The following is a 26,934-nucleotide window of genomic DNA, read 5'->3' as shown; positions in this document are numbered from 1 at the left end:
CTTGAAGTGGACAAATACTGGAGCCCCCATCTTCTTCAGTGAGTATGCAGAATTCACATTATAACTAGTCAGTGGTTGAGTATGGACTGACTTGTGTGGGGTTAGATCCAAACATTGCAAATGGTCTCTTTCATTCTAATGGGCTGAACCAAAACCCCAGATCCAAACACCGGTTAAACTGGAGGGGTGGGGGAGATTCAAAGTCCAGATCCAGACTTTCCCATGTGGGGTCCACCTATAGTTTTGATGGCATTTCACATTGAGACTTAGGCACAGAACTCAGCGCGGGTGAGGGTGGGTGGCTGTAGTAGGGTGGCTTGCATGGCCACCTGAAGGAAATCAAGCAAATTCCCTATAAAAAGCAAAAGGTGGCTGCAGTAATGGTTTAAGCCCAGGTGGTGAAACCCAGCTGGGAAAGAGGTGGGGAGAGTCTGAGTGTGTCAGTCAGTCAGTCAGTCACAAAGCTCAGGGAGTAAGGAAAGCTTTCCAAGCAGGGAGGATTAAACAGGGAAGAAGTGGAGAAACCCCAAGGAGAATTTAGGAGGCTGGGTAGTAAATGGCCTAGGGAAAACTACAGTGCAGGAAAAGAAGCAGACCCAGCTGTTCATTACAGGGCCCTGGGATGGAGTAGAAGGGGGGACTGGGCTCTCTTGCTGGTCCCAAGGAAGAGGTCACACAAGCCCATCATAAGGATTATTGAGCCCAGCAAGAAGACAGGCTGAACTGAAGACAGGCTGAGGAAGAGCCCCAGGGAGGGGGAAGGATTTTTTTTGGGACTTTCAGTCTGGACAGTTGTGACCCTGGAAGGGGATGGACTTAAGACATGACCCAACAGGAGGGCTGAGTAACTGAAAGAGGGACTGCTGGAGCAAGGGACTGCTTGCCCAGCGAGAGCTGCTACGCCACGTCTGGTGATGAAGGGGGTGCCTAGCGGTGAGTGGACTCTGTTACCATGGGGAGTTCATGGATTGACACAGAAGGGAAAGTGAATGTGGTCATTGAAGCTGCTGAGTAAATAACTTTGTCTACAGATCTGCTCTCTCTTTCAGTTGGTGACTTGTCCCTGGGCAGTTTACTGATTCTGGGTTTGAAAGCTGTCTGGGAGCAGTCCACTGTGTGCGCTCAGTAGCTGAAAATGGAGCTGTCAAAAGATTGTGGCAGATGGAAAGAGTCAGTCTAGCCTGGAAGCCTGATGTAGACACAGGCCTGCTTCAGCTTGAAAGATTTGCACCAGCTTTGAAAGACTTAGTTTAGCTTGGCTTAGGCAGAGACTGGATCCAGTTGTGGAAGGATGAGTTGGCAAAGGGCTGTATCAGCCTGGAGAGAATTTGTTTGTTTGGCCGAGACAGAAGCTTGTTCTCACTCTGTGCTGTGTGCTGTATAGTGAGTCAGTCCCTACCTGAAGGGTTTAAAATTTGAACAGACAAGACCGACAAAGGATAGAAAACCTGAGGAATGGAGCAATTAAGGGCCTGATCCAAAGCCTATCGAAGTCCAAAGCAAATGGAAGATTTTCCGTTGGTCAGGCCCAAGGTCACCCAGGGAGTAAGTGGCAGAGCCAGAGACTGAACCCAGGTCTCAAGGGCCCTAGCACCTAGACGCAAGGCTGTCTGTTGTCTTTGCACCTCTTAAATATTCTAGAATGTGCTTGTGCTCTTACAACACCCACTCACCTGCCAGGATCAGCCTGTGCAGGCGCAGAACCTCCTGACTCAACCAGGAGCACAGGCAAAGCAAACTCATCTAATTTTTTTTTTTTTGAGGCTATTTGGAAAAAGCTTTTAAAGTATTTGGTCAGCTCTGGTACTGAGGTTTGTCTATCTCTGCTCAGGCCTTTCTCTTGCATCCTCAACAGGCAAGGCAGGGATTTGCTGTGAGGCCTCAGGGATTTAGGCACCCTCATCCCATTGAAATCCAATGTGATTAGGGTACCGAGCTCCCTCTGCCTCCTTTGAAAATCCCAGATTAATATTTGTCAAGAATAAGAGGAGCATTTGTGGCAGTTACAAGTGTTGAAAATATCTCCCCCCTCTTAAACAATCTAAAAGAAGTAAGTTAGGAAGATGCAAAAAGGGAAATGTGGGAATGTCTCAAATGTTTGCAGAAAAAGCCTTGCTACTGTTGGGGGGTCTTTACACAGCCAGAAGGCTCAGCTCTTTGTGGATTGGTCCCTGTGAGAGCAGATGACAGAGTTTACATCGCAGCATTCTACCTTTAATGGCATCAGGAAGCGACTTCCCTGAGTGCTCTCTGGCAAAAAATGGCATGTTTCTATCTTATGAAATACAGGTAGAATCTTGCTGGTTGGATGGAAATCAGTGTGATATATGCCTGGGTCATCGCTGGTTGACATGGCTTGTGTTATATATTAGCAGCAAATATTGCTAGGAGGCAGGATGCATGCTGAATATCTTATATCCAAATTGACTTCCGTCTATGCATTAAAAACTTCTGATCTTTGTCTCCCAAGATTATCCGTTAAAGAGAACTGGGAAGCTTCTCTTGGCAGGGAGAGGTCTCTCATTCATAGGCATTTTTCAGGATGGATACCTGGCTCTCAACCTTCTAATAAAGGAATATGGACCAGATTGTGGCTGGCCTGAATATGACCATGCAGGGGCATAAGGGGGAATAGAACCAAAGTATCCTAGCAATATCTCTTCTCTAGTCATGGCGGTGGAAAGCACAGACCATGCATCTGATATTCCCCACTCTGAGTGGGTGGAGGAAAGGGGGAATGGCACCCCCCTTGCCAACCAGCAGAGCTGAGCCAGCATAACAGGGGCATCTGTTACAGCTGTGGAAGAGCTGTAGCAAATTTTATCTTGTCCCCGGTAACAAGTGGGAGGATTCTGACTGAATGGCAATTCCTTTCCAGGGCTGTGTCCCACCCTAGACTCTAGCCATTGAGCAAAGACTCCCTCCACCACTGTATGTGGAAGGCTATGTGCACCCACTATTCCGAAACTCAGAGGTGAACAGAACACCTGTGCAATCATTACCAGGGTAGAGACCAGAGTGTCTGCTCCAGTGAACATGAGACTAAAGTTAATGGAAACTCACTCATCTCCTTGATGGGATGAAATGCAAATAAACTGAGAACCAGCTTCATGTTGAAAAGCTCCCCACCCCACTCAAAGTGCCCAAGATGGTTTAAATGGTCAGCAGTCCGTTGTAACCGACTCTAGTTTTATGCCCAGATTGTAATGTATTTTAAGTATTTACATAGCACCTTTTATTGCAGTGTCTGAGCACCACACAGTCTTTAATGCAAGTACCCTGTGCGGATACATTTTACAGATGGGGCACAGAGGTTAAAGCCCAGATTTTTAAAGGTACTTGGGTGTTGCTGCGCTCAGCACTGCAATCCCTAAATTTCATTTTCAAAAGGGATTGAGACACTAACGAGTCGAAATCTTGGCTTTTAAGTGCCTAAATCCCTTTTGAAAATGAGACTTAGGTTCCTCAGCCAGTTTGTTGCAATGCTGAGTACAGCAACGCCTAAATGCTTTGAGAGATCTTGTGCTAAGAGACTTGCCTGAGGCCACACAGGAAGTCTGTGGCAGTGCAGGGAACTGATGGCGGTAGGGGCTTCCAAGTCCCAGGCTAGCATCCTTCCTCTGGCATTTGTATCCTGCTCTGAGAAAGGAGTAGCCCAGAGCAGTACCGCCTCAGAGAACAAACGGTGGGTTGCAGCTCCTCGTTTGGCTGGGGGTTCAGTAAATCAGATCGCCCCTTTTGTGGCTCAGTTCTCTCCCCCGTGTGCGTGGGCTCCTATTCCAGCAGGCAAGTGAAGGGGGAGGAGGCTGAAGTCCAAGTTTCTCCCATTTCCTGTCTCCTCCACCATCTCCTTGATGGGTGAACATCAATCCCTGCTTTCCCCATTGCAGCAGCAGTCAGTCTGAGCAGGGCCGAAGACAGTGAGGTGACTCCCAAGCCCTTAATGACCTTTGGTTCAGGTCCTGTTTTCACTGGAGCTTTGCTGTTGACTTCAGTGGGAGCGGGATTAGGCCGGTTAACATGAAGTGAAGTCCCTTTGCTTCTCATACTATCAAAAACCTCAGTACAACCAATGTGAGGCTTGTGAACTTCTTTTAATGAGGCAAGGGGAGTTTGTATTTAACAACTTCATTAGTTTTATTCAAGTGTTATGTAATGCCACATCCTTGGGGTGGGTCATCTGCATTAGGGATTGGACCTAGGACCTCTGGATCTAAGCCTTGACTACGTGAGATAAAAGACCCCCTCACTCTGATAGTCTGCCTTGCAGTAAACTTCTCCATCTCTGTATGTGGCCCAGCCACCACTAGAGGAAGACAATGCACCATACGGAAATTGCTGTGCTATGTAATTGTAACCCATGCAATGACAGCCTGCTGTAATTCGCAGCCTGTCAATGTCAGTGTGTTGACACTGCAATTAGATACCCGCCCCTGGCCTGTGCCGACTGATTTGGGTTTGCCACACTCAGGGTCAAGGGCTGTTTCATAGCAGTGTGGACATTGGTGCTCAGCCTGGAACTGTGGCTCTAGGGTGGTGCAAGGTGGGAGGGCCCCAGAGCTCAGTCTCCAGCCAAGGACCAAATGCCTACAGCACAATTCAACAGCCATTTCGCCTGAGCCCCATGAGCCCAAGTCAGCTGGTACAGGCCAGCCGTGGGTGTCTCATTGCAATCTAGACCTCGCCTGTCTGATCTGCCTTCCACAAGGATAATGGCCTTCGGTCTCTAGCCTTGCTCTACGGCTAGAGCTGATTAGGAAATGATTTTCCCATCCCAGGAATGTTCTTGAGACTTTGAATTTTTATCCCATCCTGAATCGGGATGAAAAGTTGATCTAAAAAACGTTCAAAACAGTAACCCAGAAAGTGTGTCAGGTTTTAAGATCCGGTCAATGGAAACCGTTTTGACTTGATTCTGAAATGCTGTGTTTCAACATGGACTCTCTTTTTAAAAGAAGGGGAGTTAAAATGTTTAACTGTAAATTAGGTAAAACTTGAAATGGAAAAGCCAGTTGGAGCTGGAAAATGAAACTTTTCATTTAGAAAATGTTGAAACAGGACCTTGACCATTTGAAAACATTTCCCCTCCCCCCAATTTTTTTAATTCAGGAGATTTGTTGAAACCGAGCCTTTCCCGCAAACAGTTCAGATTTTGGTGAATCAGCATTTTCCAGCGAAGAAAACGTTCTGTTGAAAAATTCCTGACCGGCTCTTGCTACGTTCTTGCATACCTAGTGCAGCTGCTCCATGCAGCTTGTGCTTGGAGTGTATTGTCTTTGGTAGAGGCAGTAGTGGCAAAGGCGCTGGATGGCTTAGAGATAGCACTAAGCAAAGCACTTTGCCAGATTCACTGGAACTCGCTTGGTTTCATGGTTCATTACAAACTTAACTCCCACCGGGTTTACTGAAAGATTTGCTTAACTTAATGAACCCTCTTGAATGATGTTCATCAGGCAAAATTTGTGATTCCAATGAGAATTCAGGAGGACCTTAGCAGTTCCATTTGAGTTTTGCTTCAAGACTTTTTTGGGGAATTGGGGGGGGTTTCACTTGGACCTGACACAGTGAAACTTAAGAGATGCAAACTGTATGGTGTGCATGAAGCAAAAAACTTATACAAACTCCTGCAAAGCAAAATCATGGAGTTCTGTGATGCTATAGTTGGAGCTGTGTTGAAAACTGAGCAGGTTTTTTTTTTGTGTTTTTTTTTTTTTTAAACGGAAGATGAAATACCCGATAAAACTAAACCTTGCAGAATTGCCCACCTATAATAGGTGCCTAACTCACTTGGCTTCCTTTGAAAATCTCAGCCACCAGTGTCAGGCAGGACACAATAGACAAACTGGGCAAAGGGTGGGTTGTGAAGGGAAGGTAACAAAAAAGAGTTTAGCAGAAAACAGAAGATCAAAGTCATTTGTACTAGAGCCTTATGGCTGTGTCTAAAATACCATTGTTATACTTCATTTTTTCCCCCAAATTTCAATCATAGGTGCTCACTCTTATGCACAAATGTCCCATGGCTGCTAGCATAGGTGTGGCTCCACTGGTGGGAACACCAGCCTACATAAGATTCTACAGATGCTGATGATTTTAACCATCCTGTCGTCCAACCCTGCTCAGAGCAAGTTGAAATGACATGGTGTCATTAAAGCCTCCACTGATTATGCCTTGTTTAGTGCTAGTGTAAGCAGGGTCTGAAGGAACTCTTCCCTGCTGCCTAGGAGCTCAGCATGACTGCTTTGCCCAAATGATCACTTTGGCTGGTGTTGGGTTACAAATCGCTTCAGTGTCGAATGCAAGGGTAACGAAATGCTGTTCCCCTTATTGTATGAGCAAAGGGCAGCAGAATAGTGCTTAGCCTATCCTGATGGAGGGTCCCCCTTAGCTGAACTGAACTTGGTAAGAAAGGGAGATTGGATGCAGACCTCTGTGAAACAGAGAGAGGGTTGGAGGCAGGTCTCCTCTTGTCTTGCTCTTTGCTGGGAGGTGTGGCTCTGCCTAGGAGACCTGGGCATGGTTTAACTGGCCCTTCCCCACTCTTCAAAGATAGAGCTAATTAAGGGTCTATTAGGAGTCTTTCCCGAGAGCTGAAATAACTTGTTACTATTTGAGATCGGGGAAGTGGGTGGGTGCAAGCCCCCTGCACTGCTAAAGGTCCCTCCCACAGTCTAAGGGGAGGAGCCACTGGACCTGGGATTCAATTGATTTTGGGGGACAACTAATGAGAAAGCAGGAGAGGGTGTGAAGATCAAAGGGTCATGTGGGACAGCATTTTCTGCCCAGTCTGCTTCAGCAGTTAAGTTACCACTAAGAGCTGAAAATCGCTCTGAGCTGGGTGGAGCCTCAAGGCATGGCACGGATCAGCAGAGGTCACAGTAGAGAAGCAGGTAGCAGCAGCAGGTGATGGTGGTGTGCATTGGTAATGCATTGGTAATGGCTGGCAAGACGGCCAGCAGAGCGTGGAAAGGGCCTTCTTTCCCTCTGTCCCCCCTCAACCAGAGTATGCAGGGGAGCAAGACATAGAGCTACTGCTCCCCTGACCAAGCATACTGTGAAGAAGCCACCAGTTCCCAGTTATGTGTTTGCATTTAGTCTAGTAGCTAGAGCTGGTCAAATTGTTTCTGAGAAATCTTGACTCACAACATTTTCACTTATCAGCTAACCTTTGAAATTAATATTTTAATTTTGATGGGGGGGAAATCCCATTTGCTAACTGTTTAATGTTTTATTCTATTGGAAAGGGGGATGGGAGAAATAAAGTGACCTAAGGTGTGAAAAATACTTCTCTTCTCCCGCCTCTCCCTTGGAGGAGGTGGGGGAAGAAAAGTCAGTGTTACTTTTTCTCACTTAAGGAGACAGAAATTTTACATGGAGAGAACACTCCAGTACTAAAGGGGTCTTCAGTTTGGTGATGAAAGGCAAAACAAGAAATAATAGCTAGAAGCTGAAGCCAGACAAATTCAAATGAGAAATTAGTACCAATTTTTAACAGTGAGGGTGATTAATGACTGGAATGAACTACCCAGGGAAGTGGTAGATTTTTCTATCTCTTGACGTCTTTAAATCAAGGCTGAGTGCCTTTCTGAAGGATGTTTTTGTTTGACTAAACCATAAGTTACTAGGCTCAAAACAGGGGTAACTGGATGAGATTTAATGGCATATGATACACAGGAAGTCAGACCTGATGAACTAATAGTCCCTTCTGGACTGAAAGCCTATGAATAAAAACCAAGAGAGTGCCAAAAAGGTGTTACTTTTTCAGAAAGTGAAAGCATTAAATTCTCTTTACCTTTTATTTAAAAAGAAAACCCATCCCCATGCCCAAATTTTCTAGTGGGGGGATTTTTTGGGGGGAGGGGGAGAGAGAAGAATGGTGGAAGGGAAAATAACGGACAGAAGGTGGGCATTTTCCCACAATTTCTACATGATAAATTTCAAAACTACTGAAGTTACAGGAAATCCCAACCCCAACTTTTTCACGTCAATTTTTTTCAAGCAATGACACTCTTAATTGAAAGATTTAAAAAAAAAAGTGAACTTGGAATGAAACTCCCCTTTGTTCTGGTGTGAAAAAAGTCATTTTAGGGTGTTACCATCGGTTTGCTTAGAATGCAATGGTATGGTGGCATTTCAGAATAGCTGCTAAGATGCTAGGGCTGTATAGTGGCTTAGAAGCTTTTCTTTCATAAAGTAGATTGTGAGAGGGGCTGGCCCTGGAACCTCTCTCCCAAATCAGGAGAAAATCTATTTGGATTCAAAACTTCTTTTAGGAGTGTTGTAAGAGAGTGAGCATCCAACAAAATCTCTCCTTAACAGTAGCCTTTGGGCTGCTATTCAAAAGACAATGCTCACAATTGAAAACAAAACCACAGACAAAATATTTGAGCTGGACAAATTTTTCCACTTAACCTAGATTCTTTTTAATGAAAAAATGTTCCATGCAATACAAACATTTAAATCCAGTAGTTCCCAGCCTATGGCTCGTGGGAGCTTTCAAAGTGGCCTGCAGCTCCCCTCCTGCTGGCTGCAGAAGGGAGCTGCTGCCTAAGGACCCAGGCGGAGTGCATTTCCATGGGGCTAAAAGACCAGTGCAGGCTCCTTGCTGCAGTCAGGGGGACAGGAGATCCATGGCAAATCAGCGCTCTCCTCCCCCAGCTCTAGCAGAGAGCAAAGCACTCTACCTGGGTCCCTATGTGCTGGGGTCTCTGCTGGAGCCAGAGGGAGGGGAGCACTGATCTTCTGTCCCCCAGCTGCAGAAGGGAGCCACTGCCTAGGGACCGAGGTGGAGCACACGGGGCTACAGGACACGTGCAGGTTCCCTGCTGCAGCCAGGGAGACCAGCAAGGACACAGCCTCCTTGCTGAACTCCTTCCATCTGGCTGCAGTGGGGAGGGTGGAGGGCAGCTGCTGTAGCCCTTCAGGGTTGTAAAAATTAAATTTGTGGCCCTTGAGCCAAAAAGGTTGGGAACCACTGTTTTAATCAAAACCCCAGTTTTTTGCTGCAAAACACACACCCAGAAACCAAAACATTTGAGCCAAAAGCTGAAATATTTTGATTTGAATATCCTGCTGCAGTGCCCCTTGGGAGTTTCCTCCTGGCCCCATTCTCCTTTGTGGGCCAGGTTTCCTAGCTGAACTACATCTCCCATGATGCACCATGGTCACAGAGTTGCGTGATGCAACACCTTCCCTCACCATGTGGTGACATCATGGTGCGTCAAGAGGGATGTAATCTGAACAGAGATCCTGGACTCTGAAGGATAATGGGCACATGAAGCACATGAACTACAGCTCCCATAAGGCACTGTGGCAGCATTTCCAAACTGAAATCTTTCTGGTTTTGGCCAAAAAAATTTTTTCTGAAAAAAGCTTTTTTTTTTTCCAGAGACAACTTAGCCAATTTTCCAACCAGCTCTACAAAGTACATTTTGACCCCACTCAGGGAGTGGAATTGTTTCTCTAGTGCAGCAGTCCTCTTCTTCAGTTTGCTCCTAGTAACCAGGCCCAGTTGAGCCACCGTATCCTATCTCTTTAAGCACCTGAGGGAACTACTACTTTGGTATTGTCTTCACTATCTTTGTAAGGAAAACCAGGACATGGGGAAACCAGACTCTTAGGATCCCCATCTGGATCCTAAATGGTCTGGTCCACCCATCATGCACAGCCCTGGGGCTAATTTCTATATCAAATTACTACCTGTGCAACCCTAATGAGATATGCCATGGCAGACCTTGCCCCAACATATCTGAATCTATGCTCAGGGCACCCAACCGCTGCCATTCAGGAACACACAGCCGCATAACTTCCACTGACATCAGTGAGAGCTTTATGTTCCGCGTCGGGGGAAGGTAGCCTTAAACATCCATGTTAAATCAACCTCATTTTCTCTGGGATGAAAAGCACTGCACTGATTTCAACTTAATCCAAACAGATGTTTTCGAAACTGCGTGAAACAGGATATGGAAAACTTGGCTAACTAATATAGATTCAAAGACAAATTCCTCACAACCACCACGGAAACCATGAGTGCTCGCTCACTACTGCAAATTGATGCTGTGCTTTATGTGGCACGCGCTGTCTTCTACAGGCTGTTGCCTATATTCTATGGACTTAGTTATATCCCCCAAACCGAAGGTAGTTGGCCAAATCCTGGTCCTCTGGAAGTCAACAGAGGTTTTGCTATTAACTTAAATGGATCCATGTTCCTACACATCAGCAAGAGATGAAGAGTGTATAATACGGATGCACATAAAAGTGAAGATAAGTGTTGCAGCACTGAGCTTAAATTCCACTTTCTGGATCTAGCCCTCCGTTCCCAAAGATGTTTCAAATATGAACTGGGCTCAGTGTGGAACTTGGGAAGGTATCTCAAGCAGTCTGGTTTTTTTTTGATTGTTCTAAAGTTGTAGTCAGGAATTGGAGGGGATAACCCCAGGGTATTACACATGAAAACATCGTCTGTCTTGATCACAAATAAGTACACACCCATAATATTTGCCTGTGCTTGTATTCTCCTTGGTGGGGGAATAGAAATCACTTGTTAAGCTTCACTGCAATAGCACTTGCAGTTGATCAGCTCTGTTGGCACTTGGCCACCCCTGTTTGAATACTCAGTGCACAAATGTCATACCAGTTTCTCAATGGAAAATTAGGAATGAAATCAATATATTCCAAACCAAACACAAAATGGATACATTCATTATAGATTCTCAGTCATGTAATCCATACACTTTTCTGAGCAAACTGATATGTTCCCATGGGTGATCTTGGCAATGGATTATAGTGAGTTATTCAGCCAAAAGGAGAAGAGGAGTCTTGGGAAATCATAAGCAATCGAGCCCCTTTCTTCCTGAATATTTTTATTTTTCAGTCCGTAACTGGTCATCCAAAGTAGAAGTAACACAAATATACATCCAAAAGAATATTTATTTAGTGGATTTTTAGTTAGGGAAATTAAATGCACTCAACTAATAATTATATCTTTAGCTTTCTAGTTCAGAGTAAAAACATAAGGCCTTTGCTTTTGGATGTCTGCACATTTACTTTAGGGAGATGAATAAGAGGGGACATGATCAAAGTATATAAAATAATGAATGGTCTAGAGAAGGTAGATTAGCATCTTCTCTTCTCTCTATCTCATAACCCAAGAACAATTTCAATTAAATTAAAAGGTGGCAAATGCAAAATCAATAGTGGGAAATACTTGTTCACACAATGCAGACTGGAAACTGAGACTAAGAATTTAGCAAGATTTAAAAAGGGATTGAATTGTTACCTGGATAACAAGAATAGCCAACATAGTTATAATCGATGCTAACAACAGTTTTGGAAAGGATATTAAACTTCACGTTTCAAAGTGTGCCAATCTCTAGCTAATAAAGATCAGAATGAGACTCAATGTGCGTGGCAGATTATCCCACATACACTATGGTGGGGTTCTTACACTTTCCTGTGAAGCATCTGTTGCTGTGTCAGAAACAGGCCACAGGATGAGACAGATGTCGGGTCTGATCCAGTCCGGCAATTCTTGCATTCTGATGCTTTTTAAATTACACAGGTCAAATCCTGACTGAAGCAGTAGGTGGCACTGCAGACTCGTTAGGTAACTTTCCACAGCAGTAATTCCTGGCCAATTTAACCTGAACCAATGTACACATGTCCAAAAATAACAGAAGCGTTTCCAAGTATTCCTCAAATGTATACACCACTGTTTACTCATTCATCATCACATCTTTGCAAACGCTCTGGATATTCCACAGAAGAGCGGGACGTGAGAAAGGAAGTGCCTTGCTGCAGGATTCCCCATGTCACAGAGAGGAGACTCTGAAAGAAGCTGTAGTTCACTGTGGCAATGGTGCTGGTGGGGTAATTACATCAGGGCTGGAACCACAAGGATTTCCCCACTCATTCACTTTACACCCCTTTGGAGGCTGCAGCTCATGTCCTCTGAGTTTAAAACTGGGCAGACTCTCATTGGAACACAAGAACACCACGCTTCAGTCAGCTGGAGGGCTTCTGGTGTTCTCTAAAGCTCTCCTTCTCCCATAGCACTACCCAGCTGGTGCAAAATGAGTGAGACCAGAACTGGTTTACACAGGTGTAACTGCGGTCAGAATCTGACCCACGGTCCCTTCAACATCATTTTGCGAGAAGTGAACTGTGATGTGTAATTTATCGGGTGACCAGACAGCAAGTGTGAAAAATCAGGTCAGGGGGTGGGGTGTGGGGGGTAATAGGTGCCTATGTAAGACAAAGCCCCGAATCTCAGGACTGTCCCTATAAAATCAGGACGTCTGGTCACCTAGTAACTTATCCCATGGGGGCAGGTACATTGGTTGAACCTAGGACCTTCCGTATTAAGACCACAAGCATTTGGCATGCAGCAGCAGTATGAAACTCATAAAACCTATTATGTGGCTCAGACATTCTCTAGAGACAGAGGTAGGGTGGCCAGATGTCCTGATTTTATAGGGACAGTCCTGATATTTGGGGCTTTCTCTTGTACAGGCACTTATTACCCCTCACCCTCCTAGCCTGATTTTTTACGCTTGCTGTCTGGCCACCCTATACAGAGGTACACTTTTCTTCTTCCCCGCAGGTGGAGCATGGTCTCATAAGTGACTAGGCAGATGAGAATGTGAGCATATGTTTGAAAGCATGAGTCTGAGTGTGTTTGCACAGATTCGTTATGGCAATGTTCTTCCCCATACCTTCTCTTCAATTTATCAAGACTACCCCCAACTGGAGCTGAATTATCCGTACCCTCCCAGGGACTGAATTGTTGCCCCACCACAGAACCTAATACCATGTGAACATGTGGAGAACTATAAGAATTCTTCCACCAACTGTGCCTCAAAGAAGTCTTTCACAACAGTGACTCCACCACCCATCATTGCCACGTCTCCACCGCCAGTCATAAGAAAAAAGAATCAGCTGACAGAAGAACAGTTGCAAAACCTGCAGACATCTCTCCACTGCTATGATGATCGACACCCTCTTTCCCCCTCTCCCCCCCAAAAAAACCACACTTTTCAATATCCATGGGTTCTACACATGCCTAACACAACATGTAGTGCACCTCATCCAGTACACTAAATGTCCCAATTCAACTGCGTGGGTGTAACGAGACAATTGCTAGGCTCTTGCAGGAACTCTCACAGAAAAATAAGACAAACACCACATCAGCTGTAGGTGACCACTTTTCACAGAACGATCACTCCATATCTGACTTCTCTGTCCTCATCCTCAAAGGAAACCTGCCCAACACCTTCAAAAGATGAGCCTGTGAGCTTAAAATCTAACTACTAGATATTAAAACTCATGGACTGAATAGACACACTCAATTTATGGCTTATTACAACAATCTATAGCCCCAGTTCTTTTCCTCCTTCTTGACTGAAGAGGTGTTTAATGGGCTGCTTCACCTTAAATGGTCCTTGGAAATATGTGTTAACTCTTACGCTAAATAATCTGTTCCACCTTGTATTTAACTGTGACCCGCTGAGTACATTTCCCAGCCCTGAAAAAGAGCTCCGTGTAGCTCAAAAACGTCTCTCACCAACAGAAGTTGGTCCAATAAAAGACATTAGCTCATCCACCTTGCCTCTCTAACATCCTGAGACCAATATGGCTACAACACCGCATACGGTGTTTATAGGGCACCACCTAGCATCCAACTGCCTTGCAATCTTTACTATGTTATCCTCACAACACTCCTGTGAGATAGGGCAGGGCTATTATCTCCACTTTATGACTGGGGAACTGAAACACACAGAGAGAAAGTGACCGGCCTAAGGTCACCGAGGAAGCCTGTGGCATTGCATGGACTCGCATTCATCTCCCAAGTCCTAGGTTAATGCCCACCACTGACCAGCCTTCCTTTGCTCCCACAAATTAGCATGTCACACTGGAATTTTACTGAATATTTTCTGTCTAGGTAGGTGGCAAGTTGGTTCTGCTTTGAGCAGGGGGTTGGACTAGAATCAGTGCTCCTCAAATTTATTTGATCGCGTCCCCCCTTCTTTGTGTCTGGAGTAGTTTACGCCCCTCTCCCCTGCCACACAATTACATATATTGATAAAGAAAAACCAACATGCACCTCACTAAATATGAAAAGGAGCAAGGCATTGATTGAAACAAAGCCCACGATCCATTGTAATAAGAACAAAAGCAAAACTACCCTGGTGACCGATGCTTGCAATTAAATGTGCACGCCACGTCATAGCAAATGGATGAAAGTAGAGATGGCAACGTCTCTGTGTAATGCTATGTAAGCTTAACAGAAATCCGTACAAATGCATAGCGCCATCTCGAGTCCAATGCACAGCGCCAGCGGAGGACCTGATGTGTCTGGAGAGATCAGTTTGGCTAGTTATTCATGGCGGTGGGTAAAATGTGCACAGTAAGTTCCGCCCCCCCAAGCTTCTCATGCGCCCCAGTTTGAGAACCTCTGGACTAGATGACCTCCTGAGGTCCCTTCCAACCCTCATCTTCTATGGTCACTTCTATTAACTATTCATCAGTGGCCTGCGCAGAACTAGTGTGTGTCAAAGCAGCTTGTTACACTCATAACTCTGTCCTCAAACACGCCCCCCCTCCCCCCCGATGCTGCTTGTTTGTCTCACCCACCCCTTATGTTTTCTGTTTTACACCCTAATTCAGGACAATGTCTCACCCACCGCCATTCGGGAAAGCATTTTAAGCACATGCTTAAGACCCTTTGGCTGTAACTGAGACAGGGGCACTTCAGCATATGCTTAAAGTTTGGCTTGCTCTTCAGAGCTTTTCTTGAACAGGGACGTTTTCCTAAATTGGGAGCTTAGAGTATGGGTTGCAGCAGGGCCCAAGCCTAATTTTTTCAGGCCCAGTACAAGCTTGTAACACGGGCCCCCTCCCACACACGTACCACAATCCCATCTCCCAGACATATAATCTCATGAACCATGAACATTTTTTTCCTCTTAGTAATGGGGGTTGCAGCCTGGGCTGGACCTCCCAGGCCTCTGGGCCCCGGTAAAGTCTACCTTTCCTCCTCCTCCCACCACCCCCCATGTGAGGCTCTGCGTTGCAGTGTCCATTTACCAGATGTTCATGTAACCCACTGGTGAGTGTGTGTGGCGGCTTCCCCCTCTGAGTTGATTCCTAGTCCTTAGGGAGGGCTACAGCCTGTTGGTTCTTTAGCCCACACTATAGATATTCATGCTTTTCGCTCTGGGGGTTCCCAGTTCAATACCTGGTATATCAGCCAGAGGCTGGCCATCACATTTGTACAGTGCCTAGCACGACAGGGCCTCTGACCTGGTTGAGGCCCCTGGATGAAGCTGCGATATAAATAATGATATTGATTGTGATTCTAGACAACTGCATTGCCACAAACTTGGGTGCTGTTTTTAATTTGACTCCCCCGTCACCCTTCGTTCTTGAGGAGAGCGGTTGCCTCTCTTTGCTATCTCTGCTCCAAGAGCTCCCAGCACAAAGGAGAGAACAATAAATAAAGACAGGAGCTGCACAGTTGCTGTTTTGTGCCACTGGATAAACAAGCTGTTGATTAAGATTCCCTTTGTCTGGAATCCGCACCAGGACCACAGTCTTGGAAAGCCTGAATCAATTAAAAAATCAGTGCCAGGGAGATGGAGAACAAATTTAGGCCTGGACGGGTCCCAGTACTATGCAGCTGCTTTCAGACTGCAACCCTGAGAGATCAGACGCACTCTAGAGGAGGCTATGCTGGGTCAGATTTAAGTGAGTCCCAGTTTGTGAGCCCTTTTTTTTAATTGTTTTTAACTTGCCATCCAAGCCAGAGTCTCTGATCCTGCTGTTTATGTATCCCACTGCTTCTGTCCTGCCTCTTGTTCCGTCCTGGTTCCAAAGAGTTCTGGTAGAGTGGAAGGAGACTAAACTGAGACCAGGTTTGAAGGCACGCATCCCATTGCCAGAGCCGCTCGCCTTTGAAAAAGGCGTCGAGGCTCAATTCTCTCTAAATGAGCTGGGCATTCAGGGCGATGTTCTGCTGGATTTTGAGGTTCTTTTTCATTGGTCAAATCCTGGCGCTCCAGGAACAGTGGGATGGACACTGGTGACATCCTGCGGCATGCGGAGGCCAGGAATCCAGCAGCTGCTGCCTCATCCTCACCCAAGCAGCTCCCAGTGCTGGGGCATTCTGGGGACTGGGCCAGGCCCACAGCCTGACGGCCACAAGCCCTGTCGTCATTCCTGTAGCCAGGATGCAAGTTAGGGCAGCCTTCACTAAACTGCCCTAAAGAAGGAATCAAACCAGCACCCACAGGTGCAAGCTATTTCTCCTCAGTCCCTCCATGGCTCCGGCATGGACAGAGGAATGAATTCCTTTCCTTGGGAGAGCTCTGACTTTGGCAATGACAGCTCAGGCTTCCCCAGACAGACCTCTTGCTGCAGGAGGGCAGAGACCATCCCTAGCAGAAGGAGGGCAGCTGGGTTTCCAGGCCCCTTTAATCCGTGGCCACGGTGTCAAGGCTCTAAATCGTGGTGTGCACACTGGCAGGGCGACTAAGCCAAAGGCGCTACTGCAGATTGGCACTGCCGTGATGTGGGGGGGGGGCCCAGGAACGGGGTCCCCTCTCTTTGCATCTTGACCATCAAGTCTCTTTTTGAGAATTCTCCTGTTTCAGCACACATGCAGTCAATCCACCCATTTCAATACTAACTTGTTCTACCTTTAGGGTAAAGCTCGTTTGGGCAGGAGACAGCTTTTTCAGGGGCTGCTCGGAGACTGTAGAATGGACTTTCCAGCCTGCCCCCACCTTCCGCTCCAAGAGCAAGGCCCACGTCTCCAACCTGCAGTCTCTGACATCAACATGCAGCAACACAGGCATATAACCAAACAGCAACCCCAAAACCAAGATCCAGCCAAAACAAAACACTCCAGAGCACCCCTACGTCTCTCTCCTGGGGAGAGGATCTGAGAGAGAACAAATCACACATGGCAGATGTCAGTCATGTTGCTTACTGCACATCAGGAAGATGCTCAGATACTACAGTGAGGAGGGTGGGATAAGAGCCTACAGAGAATGGAATATAATTATTACTTATATATAATAGCTCCTAGAAGCTCCAACCAAGATCAAGTCCCCTAGATGCTGGACAAACACAAGGTAAGAGACAGTCCCCACCCTGAAAGCTTGCAGCCTAAATAGACAAGACAGGGGCAAGTGAAGGATGATGTGACTTGCCTGTGATCCTTACTCCCTGTGTCTTATCCAGTAGACCGTGCTGCCTCCCACTGGTCATTGTTATGTAATTCTTGCAATTCTGGCACCAGTAAGTAGTGATCCAAATGATGACGGCTGCTTGTGCATCTCCCCCGTGGTTGGCTTGGGAAGCTGAAATGTAATATTGGCTGCGCATTCTATTTTGATGAGTTGTATTCATACTCTTGCTGACTTCTCGACTGCTGCCACTGTTCTGGGGGGAGAAGGCTTGTCTTAAAGTTAGAGCACCTGCTGGGGATACTCCATCTACTAGCCACTGCTTCCAAGCAAGGGACCAAGGGCCGTGTTGACAAAGGTGCCTAACGACGCCGCTAATGGGATTTTCAAAAAGCAGGTTAGGTGCCTAACTCCCACTGGAAAAACAATCTGGGCCCCAGTCATGGGACGATGGGGGCTGGATGCCTCAACTCCCCTGGAAGCAGAAAGGAGAGGAGAGTACAAAATCAGACCCATAGTTGCCGAGCAGGATTGCCAAGTAAGTCACCTGCCATGCATGATTTTGAAAGAGCTTAGATTTCTGCACTAGAGATCTCCCCTTGCAAGAGTTCTAGGATCTCTCTCAGGCTACTTTATCCCGGAGTGCATACGCCATCCTCTGTAGCGTGATTTCCTTCTTAGACTGTAATGTAAATACAGCTGTTGTCACAAGCTGACGCTGCCTGTCAGATCTTTGTTACTGTAAAATTGCACTTGTGCAACCTGGGGGCAGCTCTCAAAAAATGTAATTTGGGTGGTCTAAAGCCTAGATTCATCTGATTCTAAGGGCTGAGAGTCAGAGGAACTAGGAATGCTTTGTAATCTACCGCTGTGTCTTCACAGCCTCCCTGCCCCACCCAGACCTTACAGGGGCTTTAAAAAAACAAAACAAAAAAAACCCTGTGGTTTCAGGAGCTTTTTGAAAAGCATGATTTATTTCTGGACGTGTAGCTTCGGCATGTTTGTTTGGTAAAGGAGGTGAAAGCTGTAAACAGCCGTGTGGTAAAGTAGCAAACTGATGTCCAGAAATGGGAGGCGAATACAGGTCATAGCGGCTTTGCTTTAAATCATGTTTTTTAGGAGGCAGGGGCAAGAGACGCCCTGGGCCCATGGTCAGAAGATACAAGGGGGAACAAGTATCTGACACAGATGTTGTCAGTTTGTTTTCTCTAGTTCCTGGCGAGGGCTGGAGTGGGGGGTCATTTGGTTCAGAAAAGAAATCAGACCTCCTCAGAGCTCCCCAATGCTCGTCTTTAAATAAATAAAGAAACAAGGCTGTGCACATGTCATCGAGCTGGCATGCTAACGACAGTGGTGTAGCCGCCGTGGCATGGGGAATGGCGAGCTGAGGGCCGGGTCTAACTGCCCGGAGCACAAACCCGCCTAGGCCCTGTGCGTGCATACTCCGGGCTGCGAGCCCATGTTGCCACGCCCGCTGCCTGCGCTACCGGCTCTTCGCCACTACTTTTAGCTCGCCAGCGTGACGAGAACCACCACACGAGCTGGGAGTCGCACCAGAGCCACTGGTGAAAGGACATTACAGGGGGTTGTAGTCAGCCCTAAACCATGTGCTATAGAACCAGGAAAAAAATCAGCGAGTTCTTGGGTGGGGGGGAAGAGCTACTCCTTTCCTCCTGCGCGCCCACCCCCCCCCAGGATCACCATCCCTTCTAGGGAACTGGGGTGCATGTGCAAATCTAGAGTCCAACAAGCCCCTGTGTTTTGACACTCCGGTCCAGCAGCCAGCTAAGGAGAGGCTGAGATCATGAGGCTGCAACAGCTTTAAAGTTCTTCCCTGTCTGCTTGGAGGTCAGTCCGTGGAGGAAGAGCTTGCTAGCCCATGGGGCGGCACTTGTCCACCCCCACAGAGATTCCCAGGAGCTCTGTTGCAATCGGTGACCCATGCTGGAGGAAGGGGTTGGTTCCACTGGCTCCTGGGAGTTGGCAGCTCCCGTCCTGAGCAGGAGGAAATGAATCGTGCTGCACAGACCCAAAAGCCATGTGGGCTCAGCTCCCACTGTAAAATTTACGATTGGATTTTCAGAAGCGCTCTGGAGCTCTTTTGAAAATGAGGCGACTTGCTCATGTGGATGAGCGCTTGCAAAAACCTGCGTGCACACGACAGAAAGCAAATTCGAGCTCCACCCGGCATGGCAGCGATTTCATCGGCCTGTCTTGATTTGCTGGGCAACAGGCAAGGAATTTTTTTCTTTTCGTTACCACATCATTCACGACAGGCTGGAGTGGCTCCAAGAATCACATAACCTTACCCTGCACTCGTGTTAGCACAAATAATTTAAATCAACATTTCTATTTTGGGAAAGTGTTGTTTGGGAAATTGGGAGCATCCAGTGGGTGTGTGTATGGTGTGGTATTTTTTTTCCCTTGCTAAATCTCTCTCTCTCTCTCTTCCTGGACTCAAATACCTGTGTAAATACAGCACCCTAACACTAGCCATGTTGTCTTATCAGCGCGGGCATTGAGTTCAATTCACTACATCATAAGCTACAGTAGCAACCAAATGTTGTCACTGCAATTTTTTTTTTTGAGCAGAAGAGAGATATGTGCGCAGACAAGGTGTTGTATCAGTTTAACTAAAGGTCTGACTTCAAATTGATTTAGGTTATGTCTATACTGCAGCTGTTGGGTGCGATGGCAGCTTGTGTAGACATACCCAAACTAGCTACGTTAAAGCTAGCTTTAATGTGATCAGGATGCACCAGCCTGCCTAAAATCCTGAGCAATTACTCATGGGACTAGCCTGCACTGAAATGTGTGCTGCTGGGACTTTGCTGCTCTGCTAGCTCAGATATGTCTCCCTGAGGGGCAATCACACCCAGTGATCACAGTGCAAACATAGACTTTGACAATGCCGCCTTTTGCACCATTTACCCTATCATCCTCATCTCCTTTTTTCAAAGCCAAGTTTGGGTAGGGTTGAAGTTATGAGCAGATTCCATCCACATCTGTTTTGAGCCACTATTTTAACCTCCTGAGGTGTTGCCTGGATGGTTGTATATAGCTTGCTATGCTACTGTCTCTTTGGACATTCACAGTCTCTCTGCAAACGCTCTTCCATACAGAACAATTTTAGGCAGTCAGTCTGGGGTAATTTTAGCAACGTGGCCAAACCATTGCAGTTGGTGCCTTTTGATTGTAGCCACACACTGCGCTTTGTCTTCTAAGGATGTCATGATTTTTTTAATCTATCTAGCCATGTCACGCTCAAGGATATGGTGCAGGCACCACATTCCAAATGTTTGCAGCTTTTGCTCCAGGCTTTTTGTCTTTACCCATGCTTCACAACCGTCAAGTAATAGGGGAATGGTAAGTGTTGTGTATCATTTGGTTTTCGCTGTCCTGGATGCTAATTGAAGGTTCCAAACATTTTTACCCAAGCACACCAAACATTCTGCTGGCAGTAGCTATCTGCTTGTTGATGTCCTCTTCCTAGCAGTTGTAAAATGTTGTGATGGAGCCCAACTAGCAGAAACTGTCTACTTGTTCAATGTCTACATCATTAATGACTAGTTTAGCCTGGTTCTTGATTTTTGATGTTCCCATTAGTCTGATCTCTTTTTTTTCATTCATTCATTTTAAATCCCCATCCTCTGGTTGTTGTGTACAAGTTAGCTGCTGCTTCTTGATTGTATTATCCGTAGGCACTATTATAATATTGTTTGCAAAGTCAAGGAGATTGAGAATTTACCCCGATATCCTGCCACCTCCACCCATATTACTAAAGGAGTTGAATAAGATGCTGCCTAAGTATAGAGCAAAAAGTATTGGCATGAGTATCCATCCCTGGCTGACTGCAGCTTCCACTTCAAATTACTCTGTCAGCTCACCACTGTCTTGTATTGTATTGTCAAGCTATACTATACAGACTGCAGACTTTGAATCAACTTGCTGCTAAAACCATACCACTTGAGTACTTTGCACAGACCCTCTCTGTCAATTGAGTTAAGTGCTTTCTTAAAGCCAACAAATGTGCAAAACAGGGATTCATTTGATCTCTGTGTCTCCAAGATTTGACAAAAAACAAATAACTGATCCATGGTGGAATATCCAGCTTGTGACTCACAGGATTTCCTTTGCTCTCCTTTTCATTTGGCTGAGAATCATTTTACAGCAGAGATCTTCAATCTAGGGGTGCGCAGAGGAACGTTCAGGGGGCACGGCTGGCCCTGGGCCTACCCCCACAGGGGGCAGGGAGGGAACACCACCCAGCCCCGCTCTGCACCGGGCCCGGCCATGGCACCTCGAACTGCTTTGGCCCCCACCTCCAGAACACCACCTTCAGCCCCATCTCTACAGTGTCTGTCTGAGCACTTCCCAATCTTTCAGTGTATTTACCCTCAACACCCTTGTGAAAAAGGGGAGTGCTATTTACCCCTATTTGACTGGTGGGGAAACGAGGAAGTAAGTAACGTGCCCAACATCACACAGGAAATCTATAGTGACGTGCAGATTTGAATCCTGCTCTCTCAAACCCCAGACTACTGCTCTAGCCCCTCGACCAGCCTTCTTCGGAATTATTTGCATTACCATATGCTTCTAGCATGACCTTGGGCAAGTCACTTAGCCTTTCTGTGCATCAGTTCTGCATCTGTGCAATGGGTATAATAGCTTGTCCTACCTCAGAGAGGTGTTGTGAAGATAAATGCATTAAAGACTATGAGGTGCTCAGACATTGTTGTGTTGGGGCCCATATAACTATCTTAGACAGAATTGAACCTGGGTCCCAGCTTAGCCACTTTTCTTTAGAAATAGCCCCACCCCTCACACGCCCCACCCCTCAGATGCCCCACCCCAATGAAATACATTTTCCCACATACTCCAAAAAGTAGTGGGTTTCCACAGTCTCATCTGTGTGCTCCCAATCCATTAGACTACTATAACCATTCTCAGGTCTTATTGGCTGACTGTGTACATTTCAAACTCCTTTCCAGACCAAGGAAATGGCAGAAGTCCCCTTGTTGGAGTCACTTAAAAACTGCTCTGGAGGCAAATGTCTAAGGCTATATGATATTAACAAAGTGCGCTGGAAGGAAAATGGAGTAGATGACTTAATAGACCTTTTCCCTAACTAATGTAGGGCCAGATAAATACCTAACTTAGAAAGTGTAATTTCTGATGCACTGAGAGACCATAAATTATACTGAGTTTGCAAATGCTGTAGTCTTCGAAAGACATCCAGATAAAAGAAATCTGGGAAAATATTTTATCTCAGGATGCTGAGATGATAAAGGTGCTTGGGATGTCTATTTGAAAGCTGTGAATGCATTACACCAGGAGCTGCTATTTTCTGAGGTTGGGATAATAAAATTAATTGCCTTTTGGATAAATATGTTCCAGTCGTGGCATCTGCTAGCTAAACGTGTGTCCCTGTACTCACACCTTGCAATGAGATTGATGGTTGTACACTGTGCTCTGATTCCTAATTGCCATTCTTTCTATTTGACAAGACGATAAGGGAAATTCTGATCACCCTAAATGCAATTTATTCTGTTTTTTTCAAGCACATAACCCCAATACAAAGCAACATTTTTGGGTATTTTTTTAGGGCATTATTCAAATCCAAAGTAACAAAAGCACAGACCCACTTGGAGGTTGAATTGTCACATGCAGCTGCACTGATAAAAGAGCAAGCCCCAAATGCCTCTACAGTTCTTGTACTTTTAGAGGCAGTGAAGTTGCTCTAAAGCAGCTGCTTTCCCCACTGTTATCTGGTTTCTCAGTGAAGCCAGTATCTTCCTCCTCTTCCTAGGGCATTCCTAACTCTGTCTAATGCACGTAACACAGGCAGTATCAACAATGGAGAAGAGATCATCTTAGTTATCTGGTATCTGTTTTGAGAGAGATGTCTTGCTGTCATCATTAGTTTATAGCCTGTGGCTTACATGCACGCAAAAGAAATCAAGTAATCAATCTTAATTTAAATATAAATTCTAGGACTGGGGACTGTTGGGTGGAACTCTTTGTTTTAAATCATAAAGAGAGAGCAAAACGGTGCCTACTAAGACTAGTAACCCTTTCTAAAAAGAGATCAAACACACATGAAAACTTGTAGTTTCCCTGCCTTCGCTGTTCTTTGGAATTTACCGTGTCTCTACCCTGCTTACTCTTCCAGACCTTTGGGTATCTAACTCAGTATCTGCTACTGACTGAATCCACTACCTCTTAGAAATGAGTTGATCCAAAAGGTCACTTCCAAAAGGGACGGAGCTGGTGAGCTGTAATTTTTTTTTTGTAACCAAACAAAGGATCTGGTCAGCCTAGCCGCTGTGTTGTTGTGTAATGTGAGGGGACCCAAGTACAGAATGGGTCAGGAATTCAGTCCTTTAAAGTAGAAAGGATCAGGGCACATCACAGAGACTGTGTGCGTGGCAGGTACTAATGTAAGTCTGATCTTATCTGAGGACTCTCACTCCACTTACAGCTGGATGCTGGAATGGTACCAGCAGGGACGCTGCGATGCTGCCTTCCTGGGTGGAGAACAAATGCCACATTGGCAAAAAGCGAAGTGGCCAATACTTGGGGACAACGGTTTGTGTCCCCGTGGTGGCTTTGCTGTTGCTTTGACTCCATGTTGTAATGAAGCAGCAAGAAGAAAGCTGCCCAGTTTTGTTTGGCATGGCCTTCCACCGTGAAAGCTGCTTTTAGAATTACTGGGAGTTTATTCATTTACAGCTCACTGGAGTTGATGCATTTTGCGATTTCAGTGGGATTTCATGGAATCAAACTTCGATTGATTCTAGTGGGATTTAAATCAGGCTCTCTGTCTTCCATCATGAGAACAACTGCAGCTCCTCAGCTCTAGCATGGTTCTGACACCACTGTAGAAGCCTGTGGATGAAATCTTGATGGGCAAAGGGAGCAAGCAGGAAAAAGGACCGCCAGGCGACCGCCGATAGTGCACTCACCTAAAAGAAGTGGCAACATGCCTGTCTCTGTTCTGTTCCCATTCCTCTTCACCTCCCCGCTGACAGTCACTAGCAGCAGCCTGGAGGTGAGCCAACACCAGTACCACTTTGTGAGTCAAGTGTCAGGACATGGCATGGAGCGATACTGCCTGAAACCTCCCCCCGTCCTTAGAGATAAAAAAAAAAAAAAAAAAAAAAAAAAGAAGCCAGGTGCTCTTGAGAACCAGCGTTCAATTCCCGTCACCTTCCATCAGGGCTGGAATCTCAAAAGGGGCAAGTGGCAGGTCTGCAGCTGTTGACAAGTCAGAGGGGAAAGGGCTGCTCTGTGTAGTGACTTCCTGAGGAGCGGGAGGGGGCTGAGTTGGTTACATGTACACACTGGGTGCTCTGATATAGCGCAAGGCTGATTAACACCAGTTGAGGGTCTGGCCATAGATTTATAAAATTAAACAAAAGAAAATAATTAAGGTTTCCACTGTTATTTATTACAACGGTGCACATAGGCTCCAGTCAGGATCAGGGTCCTGTTCTGTATGTACATTGCTGTGGCCAGAGACATTGCCTGAATCAAATTGCCTAAACCTAAAAATAAAATTCAGCCAGGATCATCAAAGAAGTCTATGGGATTTAGGCACCCAAATCCCATTGAAATTCAACAGGAATGGGACACACCTTAATAACCTCTGAAAATCCCAGCCTTCAAATATAATCTTTAGATCACACTCTGAGCCTGGGATCGGTTGAGTGCTAACGGGTGAGGTTTCATTGCTGAGGAAGCAATGTCACCGTTGATCTACTCTCATTCCAAAGCAGAGCAGATCAAAGCACACTAGAGAACTTTTAGTGTGCCGTAGCAGAGTCCATGTGGCCAGCCGGCACAGCTCCCTAGTTCTACACCCAGCTTGTCACGCACTAACTGTTCATCTAGACAAGGCCCTCAAGAGCTTAGTGCTATCAACCACCAGCATGATGACCCAAGCCAATTGTCGTAGTACTGCTGGGACATTGAGCATGCGGTGATTTTCTCCTATCAATGCCGTTTCGTTTGTTTTCCACAGAGGACTGAGGGTATCCACAGTGTTTATATCAGATAATGTCACAAAGAAGAATAAATGAGGGGAAAAGAAAGGAAAAAATACTTACGGCCCATCACAAGAGTAACTTGCTTCAGCAAAAATGAGACCCAAGAGAGAGACACAAAAATAACTTGGGATGTGTTTAGTTAAAATCAGACTGAATCTCAGCTTATTGGCTAGGCTAAGAGGAAGCATCAGATACTAACTCCACATCTGTGGCCAGAAATATTTTGGACTCAAATGTTAAATGATCAAATGCATGTAACGTGGATCTCTGTCTAAATCCAAATGTCCATAACACTCAGAAGATTTACAGAACCTGATCCCTAATACACCTTCTAGCAATACATCTCTATAATCCAAGAGTGTTTATTGCTCAATAATAAACAGTGTTGACAAGAAACTGATGCAGAATAAATATGTTCTTTGTGAAAATGCAGAAGCAAAACATAAGAAGCCAATGCGCTATTATGGCTTTCTTCTTCAATTTCTTAGTTCAGTTTAGATGGTTTTTTGACAGCCATGAGTGTCATCAAGAAGTTAGAGTATAATTGAACTATTCACTTTTTTAGGCCTATGTAACATTTGGGATGTTTAACTGGCAAGGAAACTGGTTCTTTGGAAAGTTATCTGTGTTCTCCAGGGCCTTATTTACACCCCACTTTTGCTAGCAGCAATTCAGCTCCACCAGCAGTAACAATGGTAAGAACTCTGATACAGACCAGCATCTGCTGGAGTTCTAACTATGGTATCGACGAGGCCTATAGAGCAGGGTTAGAGCAGTGGTCTAAATGCTGTTGACCTTTTGTCTATTACAACCAGTCAGTGTTATTTGTTCAAAACTTTTGGATGAAAACTGGCCTTTTTAAAAAAGTGGAAACTGTAGCGCAATTTTTTTTTTTTAAATTGAAAACAGAAGTTCTGATCTTTTGAAATGTTGGTATTTGGTGAAAAAAAACAATTCTTCCTCTTTGCCCTCTTTCCTCACCCCACTTTCTGACAGGAATGCAGTAAAACAATGAAGTTCAGAAGTTTCAAAAGAAAAGGAAGCTTTCAAAAGTTACAAGATGCCAGAAGTCTGAGGGGGTGGGGGCAAAAGAAAAATGAAAAGGTAAACATACTGTCAGTTCTTTTCTATTGCATTCAGTGACAAAAAGGAAATGTTTTTTTTTGTTTGTTTTTAAAAAAAGGGTGGGAAGTAGGAAAAACAAATTAAATTTTCAAAATTATGAGGTCTCAAATATTTGAAATTTTTCTATTCAAAACTTTAAAAAAACTTGTTTAAACTAAAAATTGTTCCATTTCAATTTCAAATGTTCTCCTATCATGATTTCTTCTTTTGTGAACCAGCTGCACTGAGTAGAGCTTTCTTAGTGTTACCCTTTCAATCAGGACTTAGAGGATAAATAGTTATCTAGGGGAGATCTTCTTACCCTTTTACCCTCTCTTTATTTAAAATAATTTTCTTTCTCTTGCTGCTTTAATAAGGGCATTAAAACATTCCTAAGTTTTATCCATTCATGGAATCATAGACATGACCTAGTCCCATCTTTGGGGTCGAATGCAGGCTTATTTGAGCCATGATGAATAGCAATTTAGTTTGGAGCAAGCTGATTCCTGTGGACTTCATTTTCCTTTCTAGTGGCCCCAGCAACTCCGAGCTCTAGAGACTTTAAGTGTAATCACGTCTTAACACAAGATACCAATCTG

The 26,934-nt window shown here is 45.4% G+C and overlaps 1 long non-coding RNA gene across 1 annotated transcript in view; it reads left to right on the top strand.

Annotated features, from left to right (window-relative positions):
* Nucleotides 1-440: 440 nt before the first annotated feature.
* LOC137164094 (uncharacterized) overlaps nucleotides 441-26,934 on the top strand; it is a 58,496-nt gene continuing 32,002 nt past the window's right edge. The window contains exon 1 of the long non-coding RNA XR_010922936.1: nucleotides 441-933. This is a non-coding gene — a long non-coding RNA (uncharacterized lncRNA). The remainder of the gene's footprint in view (nucleotides 934-26,934) is intronic.

Source organism: Emydura macquarii, unplaced genomic scaffold (genome assembly GCF_026122565.2).
Source record: "Emydura macquarii macquarii isolate MOO-44397 ecotype Brisbane River unplaced genomic scaffold, CSIRO-AGI_Emac_v2 contig_2676, whole genome shotgun sequence".
Classification (NCBI taxonomy): domain Eukaryota; kingdom Metazoa; phylum Chordata; order Testudines; family Chelidae; genus Emydura; species Emydura macquarii.
The sequence above is the reverse complement of the archived record's forward strand: the minus strand, read 5'-3'. Positions and strand labels throughout refer to the sequence as shown.